Here is an 8,495-nt window from a genome sequence, read left to right on the forward strand (position 1 = left end):
GATCTCAGAAAGTAACCGACTGTGACTAGTAATAATCAGATACATAGAGATTAGAGATGCATGTGCAAATATCTAAGTGTTAGTAGCATTAAAAATGAGTTTTTCTGCATGAAACAGTATATTTTAAAATGAAATGGATTAATAACTCATTCAATTTTATGTCTTATAGAGTTTATATTGAGTTCAATATTGTATAACTCTATTAATTCAACTGTGAACCTAAAAATTTAAAGCCAATACTGCTCTCTGCTCTGGAAATTGTTATTGAATATGTTAATGCTATAATGAAATGCTTCTTCTAATCGTGTGGTTATTAAATAAATAATTTTTTAAAAAAAGATTGTAGAAAAATGCACGTTAGTCATGTTTGCTAAAGTTGTTCTTCGTTGCATTATGACATATAATTAAAAACAGAATATTTGTTTTGGAGTAAAGGCTAACAGCAACAACAAAAAAAGAATAGTTTTATTTTCAAGTAGTAAAAAACCCAAAAGAGAATCTTTCTTAAATATGCGCTATTTTTCACATGAAAATCCAGCGTTGTGGCTGTCTTTGAAATACTCCAAGATCTGGTAACACTGAGCTTTTTCTGTACCGGGTGGCTGGAGCCCGCAGCAACCACCTTGCCCACGGCCTTGTTTGTCTCATTTTGTGATTTGTATTAATTTCTCCTGCTTAGTCTCTGGACACTAGGTCCAGCCCCAGGAATGGCACACAGCCATTTCTCTCACTGACCTAGCCCTGCAGTCTTCTTCCTCCTCGAGGCCCTATTGGTAGTTTTCTCTGCTGATGATCCCTTTTGTCTAAGCAAGCCATCGGATGTCACCTCTTCACAGAGGCACTGACCCTGCTGGGGCACAGAAAGGCTTGTAACTGACATCAGGCAATGGCCACTCCACCCAGACTCTTCACTGTACAAACACAGACTTTGTTCCTTATCATGAAGGCAGGTGCTTTATATGGCTTTAGACTGCCTGACCCCAGAGGCATACTTACAGTTCATACGAATGTGGGCTCCTCCAGGGTGGCTTCGTGGCAGGATAGGCTGTTCCCTGCCTCTCTCTGCTTGGCCTGTTCTCAGAGCAACTCTTCCAGCCTCTCTGTAATGACATTGCTCTAAGGAGAAGCAGGATTTCTGGCTTGGTCCAGACCTATTTCCCAATTTCCTAAAATCACACATCAAGGCGCTAGAGAGACCCATCAGTGGTTAAGAACACCTGCTCTGAAAGCATGAAGACCCAGATTTGAATCCTCAGTATCCATGTACAGGGTCAGGCATAGCTGAGTATACCTGTGTGAGGAAGGAGGGCAGAGCAGCAGACCCTGGAAGCTCACTTGTTGGACAGCCTGGCCAAAACACAGAGAGGAAAGATTCTTCAGTGGAAGATTCTTTCTCAAGGGCAGTAAGGTGGAAAGCAATTGAGGAAGACACCCTATGTCTTCCTTTGGTCTCTGCATGTGCATTCATGGGTGTCTGTACCTACACACTCACATGCATGTACACATACACACACCACACAAATGCATATGGCATGTATACCACACCACACACACATATAGCACACATAACACACCACACCAACACATACATACACATATACATACACCACACACATACACGCACAATACACACCCACACCACACCACACTACACACACACATACGCAACACACACACGCACACACTCACACATATGCACATGTGCACATTCACAAAAGAAAAATATTACACATTCAAGGACCATCTAATGCTTGCCTCAAAGAACAGCAGAGGGGAGCACACAAGGTCAGCTCACACGCATCTAGCCAAAAGATGTTAGGCTCTCCTTCTCCCAGGCTAGCCCATCTCTGTGAAGGGTTCCCCTCATATCCCCTTCACTTGACATCACTCCATAGCACTCTCTGTTCTTAGGAATCCAGGCAAAGAATCTGACCTCAACAAATCATGAGTTTGTCCTACACAGGCTTGGGACTAGAGACAATCTCGCCAAATAAATAATTTCACCACTGGTTTAAAGTCCTGCATGTATCAGGTGATATCTGTCTCTCGCTCTCTCTCACTCTGTCTTCCCTCCTCCTCCTCCTCCTTCTCCTCTCCTTTCCCCTTCCTCTTTTTCTCTTTAAGATGTAGTCTCTGTTGCCTTAGGTCTTGTAGCAATTTTCCTATCTCCACTTCTAAAGTGCTGGGACTACACCCAGGTAATATCTGTCTTTAATACATAGGGACACTTGTCTCTCATTGTTCTAAGTTTTGAATCTGGAGCTTAATCCCAAGGCAATATACAATGCTAACAGTGTTCTATGTCTACACTGTGGAAAATGGAGCCACGTAAGCAAGTGTGGCTGGTGAGACTGAAGAGCTGCATGGTAATACTATCAATCTTCATCAATGCAAGTTGAAATAGCCATGTGCTTATTTTTCGTGTCCCTCTTCACTGTCTAACAAACCATGTTTTGTACTTCTGTTACGTGTTCATTCATCTGTCATTACATAAAGGGCAATGATAGAAATTTTGCATGTCTTTCTCTAAGCTATCCTTGGAGCCCAGACTGTCTGAGGCTTCTCCTGAGGTGTGACAGATTTTTCTGTTCAAGTCAATGAGCTACCTTTCAGATCAGGCAGGCACCCCATGGAATGAATGGTATACCCTCCGAACCCTGGGTGGATTTATCAGTGAAGAAGGTCCAAAGCCAAGGTCAGAGGCTGAGTCTGAGAAAGTTGAACTGCTCTGTGTATTCCAAAGAGAATAGAGGATTAGAGAGAAAGGAGCCAGTGGGATGGGACACACAGCTAAGTGGTAGCATGAGACCGAAAACTCCCCAACAGACATCTGGAGACAGGCCTCGTTAAGGTAAGAACACTCACTTTGTAGCTCTCTGTGTCTCTGAGGTGTAGATACAGTATCATCCAAACTTCAGCAAACTCTAATCTACTCAAAAGATGTTAGTGCTGGCACATATGAATAATTACTTCCTTACTTAACCTGATGGCACTCAAGGAAGTATTTGAGAGGCATGCCTCCTCCACTGCAGGACAACTTTCAGAGCTTCGCTCTTTCCTTCTATTACGTAGGTCTTGGGGATGGAATTCAGAAAGCTTGGATGCAAAAGCCTGTGGCCTCCTCTGTTTATTTACTGACTTCCCTGGGTCTACAAGCTCCAGAAATTGTAACTTTTTAAAAATTTTATTATTTTAATTTTTAATTTATGTGTATGAGTGTATTTGCCTGCATGTATGTAAGTACACCTGTGTTGTACAGTGCCCACAGAGGTCAGAAGAGGGCACTGCACAGATCCCCCTGGAACTGGAGTTGTCGATGGTTGTTAGCTGCCATGTGGGTGTTGGGAATCAAACCCAGATCCTCTGCAAGAGCAGTCAGTGCTCTTAACTGCTGAGCCAATTCTCCAGCCCAAGAAATTCAGTAATTCTCTAGCTGTACAGTTAAGCATCACAACCTGGCCCCAGAACCAGACCTGTCTTAACCCCAAGTCCTCCCTTTATTCTTCCCCAGTCTCTTTAATAAGAGACTATGGATTTGGGCCTGAGCCATTGCCTAGATCCATGCCTTTAGCTCTTAAGTGCATACTTTGTACTGACTCCATTTCAAGTATGCTGCAGCTGTCTGCCCTCCCAGACCAGCTCACTGAGTACCTGAGTTGGCCAACTTCCCCCCACCATATCTGAGCAGTCATGTGCACCACTCCTTCATTCCTGTAGACTCCACCCCCACACATTACTCGGCAGCTGGGCTGAAATGGAGCAGTCTGAGCAGGCAGCCAGCACTCTAGGAAAGCTGTGGAAGACTCTCGGCAGCCTGGATTTTTCCAAGGACCTCCAAAGAAACTCAAAATGCTGAGGTCTTGTAAACACCCTATAAAAAGCTCAGATGGGGGGGGCTGGAGAGATGGCTCAGTGGATAAGAGCACTGGTTGTTTTGCAGAGGACCTAGGTTCAGTTCCCAGCACCCACATGGCAGCTACCAATTGTCTGTAACTCCAGTTCCAGGGGATCCAGTCCCTGTGGGCACTATATAAATAAGTACGCTTACATACAAGCAGGCAAAACACTCATACACATAATTTTTTTAAAAAGTTTAGACAAAGCCCAGAACATGTTTCACAAAAGCATCCTCAGAATAATTTCTGCTAAAGGTCCTAATAACATACCATGCTCAGCTTTTAAAGCTATCATTCAAGTGAAAGCCAGGTAAACCATAAGCAAACGTCCTTCACAAAGCAAGATTCTTTGAGATTAAATCAGTCTATGGTACAACTTTTGCAAGTTTCCACAAGAATTGCTTTAGAAAGATTAAACTGTAGTGGATATTTTAATATTTAATCATGTTCTGGGTATGATTAACAGGACTTCCTTGCATGGGTGGGGTATCATATCCAAAACCCATCAAGATGGCAATCAGAAAATTATTTAGATCCAGTCTCTTGAAAGAAGGAAATGAACTATTCAAGAAATGCTGATTTTCTAAGAATGATTAAATGTAAACTCAAAGTTGAGAAGGAAAACGATTATCTGCAGAAAGATGACTACGTGTAAGTGGAAAAAAGAAACATGCTGTACTTGATTTTTAAAATTCTGTGATCTTTTCATTTATACTTGAACAACAGATAACAGAGATGATGAAGATGGGGAACTGTTTGCAGAAGCTAACACTTCCGATTTTAGGATTCAGGAGTGGAGTGTGAAGCTGGAAAGCCGAGTTCAAGCTTTCACTGGAGTCTGCTTCTCTTGGCGCTAGCCTGCTCTTTCTTGTGAATTTCTCAAAGCCTCCAGATTCTCCACCTCCACAGAATTCTTACATTTTCCCCCATCCTCTCAGAGGAGTTGCCACTTCTTGACGTACTCCAATCCTTCAGAGATGGAGTGTCCTGGCTGACTGATAAATTGGGGAGAAAAACTGTTCCTCCTACTCCCATGCTTAAGAGAATAAGGGGAGTATGGGTGCTCCTGAGAGGAAATTTTCTCTTCATGAAAATGAGTGGGAAAGGAAAACATATTATCCCCCAACAGTCAGAAGCAACAGCTATAAAGTCCATTTGTCTAATTCTGAAGTTTGCCACTTGGCTCTCTCTCACTCATCAGCAATTGGGGTTTTATTTTGTTCTTCCCCCTAACACAGCTTTCTCTAATCTTAACTCAGGGAAAGAATATGGAAGGAATTTGAGAGGCATTGTTGAAAGGTTTGAGAAATCAGCATAGAATTTGAGCACTGAATACACAGGTGTTTAGGATCTGAGCCATCATATGTTGGGCAAGCTTAGAGAAGCCTGCTGTTTCTATGGAATGAAGTTGGTCTATGTGAGAGGTTTGGGGCGAGTCTGTGATCTAGATCAGATCACTGCTGTATAGTTTATCCAGGAAGTGACTTTCTGTTAAGTGACTTCCTTGGGCTCTAGAAAAAGGCCAATTAGACACCTTTGTCTTCAGAAGTGTGGGTCCCACTCCCAGGAACTCCGTTGTACTGCCCCAATGTCATCTCAAGCAGCCACTTTGTTAAGCCACACCTGAGTGGCCTAGGCCTGCCATGTTTGTGCTCAGAGAAATGGACTCTGGACCCTGAGAGCTCACTCAGACCCCCACCCCCACCCCTGGGCTATCTAGAACTATCTTGTCAGAAGGGAACAATGCGATGGTCTATCTCCCAGAGATGCTTAAGGTCAAAACCAAGCCATTTCTGAGTATTTCCAGCACAGATTCAGAGCACACATTTTGGGTTCCAGAACATAACCATCTCAGAAGCTGAAACCAGGACTTTTATTTTTTCCCCGGATACCAGGGAATTTCTACTATGTTCTTGAGCAGTTCCAGGTATGGATTTCTGGGAATATAGCTTTGTCTAGAACAAGTGATTTAATGCCTGGGAATTAGCTTATTTCAAAATAAGTATGGCTGTGGGGCCAAGCCTGTGACCATTTCACGATTACCCCTCATACTCTTAACAGTGAGTGTATCAGACAGTCAGTCTTAAACCTAACTTCACCTGGGTCCCTGCAGGAACTTTCACTGAAACACAACAGAAGCTACAACTTCCAGGAGAGCCCCACCCCATCCTAGACATGACTTCACCCCACTAAAGCAGACAACGAAAAATCTGGGTTATATTTTTCTTTTCTCAATAAAATCAAATATTTTAATTTTGTGCATTTCATATAAGTCTTAATCAAATTTGCAAACCCCCCCCACCACCACCACTGGATTTCATGTATTCTGTTATATATGTTAAATCCTATCCAGTCAAGCATTTGTCCCTTGGTGCAAGATCATCAACTGGAGTCTAGTCAGCCTATCTAGAGTCACTGCCTTAAAGATCTACTCTCCTTCTGGGTTTTGTTTTTTTTATTTTGAACTTTGAACTCATGTGAGAAAATCATTTAACTCCTCTAGACTGTTATCTCTGGATTTTAACTTCCAAAGGGCTTCAGTCTTTGAACTCATTTCCCCCTAAAAATTGAATAGTCTGATACCTATTTGTCTTCAGAGTATGAACATTGACAGTCTTTCATGGACTTCTTCCTGTGTTCATTCAATCCCAATGCAGCATCTCTGAATCACTATTATTGTAATGGGCAATGGGGCAGGAAAAGGAATTAGAGTTGGGAGAGGAGGAATTACTTTTCAGTTTATTAGTATATTGTTGGATCCACTTCAGAGCCTTCAGAGGGACCAATTACCTATCATCCACTGACAGCCCGAGGACATTACAGCCTGAGGCTGTAGGGGAAGTTGCCTCAAGTCCACCAGGAGCTTAGTAACATCTTCAGATGAGCAGTGAGGCAAGGGTTTAAGGCCAATGCTTGGGGTCAGACTGTGGGCATGGCCAGATGGCTGCAACCACCCTGTCATGTGGCACTCCAATGCACCTCTTGCCAGGAGCTGGGTCTGTGACTGGCCACTGTGCAACGCATCTAGGGCTGGCCAGGCCATCATCATCATCCAGAGGCTATCAAGACCTGGCTGCAGTCCTCAGCAACAATAGGAACCTGAGAAGTCTATAGATTTCAGAAAATAAGCTAGAGGACACTGGGGTAAAGCAGTTGTGTGAAGCTGTGGAACCTCCCAACGGCTACTCCTCCAACAATCTTGGATTGGAGGCCTGTAAGCTAACTGCTGCCCGCTGTGAGGACCTAGCCTCTTCTTTCACAACAGTAAAACCCTGTGAGGAATCAGCCTATTGGGAGAACACCTTGGTCTACAGTGGGGTCACTGTGCTGAGTGAGGACCTGGAACAACCAAAGTGTAACCTGCATGCAGGGGCTGCAAACAGCCAACTTTAAAGAGGAAGATCAACTGTTTCTGATTGCCGAGGAAGAGAGAAATCCCTAGTTGACAATCCTAAGCAGTGTGTAAAAGAAACAGAAAACAAGTGTGAAAATTCCATTCTGATAGATGAAGGTGGTGATGGATGAATCTGATTGATTAGGAGAAAGCACCAGGACACAGAAAAAACTCCAGCAGAATAGTTCATTAGCAAAGGAACACATGGGACAGATTCCCCTCCGGGTACAGAAAATGTCTGCCCCCAGGTCGTGAGCTGGGGTCTTTTAGAGGGGGAGGCTCCTGGGGGATGCAGAAGGCGGGAAGATATATTTTTTAAAGATTAGGCAGGGGAAGCATGAGAGCAGGATTGTTAAAACCTGCCCCCTTTAGAAATCAAAGGGGAAGCCTGCTGTGTTGGCCAAACAGTGGAGAAAAGTCTGCTTTTGACTTCAAAGACCAAGGTACTTTCCTCAGGAACTTGTGGAACCATGAGGCCCTCTTGGTGAGGGAGCAGGGCTGCTGTGTATCTGAACCCTAACACATTCCAAGAAACCTGGGCATATTCCGATGCATAATCACACAGGGTCCCTTACTTTGGCCCATCTGTAAGAATTATAAATCACTGACATTCTAATAAGATAGGATTTCTTTGGCATCTAGTTTCAATGTGTTATAAAAGATGGATGGGTTTTTTATTTGCTAATAGAGGACATGAAGTCAGGGAAGGAGGGGTTCAGGGTAGATAGGAGAGGAGGAGGGGTGTGACCATGATCAAAACACAGTGTATGAAATTCTTGAATCAATAAAAACCTGGAGCATCTGAGGAACACATGCCCCCAATCCAGGCTCCAGGACAAGCTTTACCCTAAACTTTACTCTTATGGCCTCTGGATCCTTTTCGAGGAGGAAACAAGGCTATCTGGCCACACCCACCCTTGTCTCACATGTGTCAGTTTCGTCTACTGGGGGTGTATCTCTGTCCACACCACAGCTGCATATGTTCATGACCTTTGGAGAACCTGACCTGCCCCAAAGCCTTCTCCCCAGACTTTAAGATTGGGCTGGGTGATTAGGTAGATGGGTTAATTCTAGAACTCACCAACAGTAAATTGTGTGGGCCAAACAGCTAGATGCCATGGCTGCCACCCCACCTCTATCAGCAACATGGACGGTCCTTTCCTCACATGGCCCAAAATCCTGACCAGGAAAAGGGTGGTCATCTA

This window comes from Nannospalax galili, unplaced genomic scaffold, assembly GCF_000622305.1.
Source record: "Nannospalax galili isolate Female #2095 unplaced genomic scaffold, S.galili_v1.0 scaffold136, whole genome shotgun sequence".
Taxonomy (NCBI): domain Eukaryota; kingdom Metazoa; phylum Chordata; class Mammalia; order Rodentia; family Spalacidae; genus Nannospalax; species Nannospalax galili.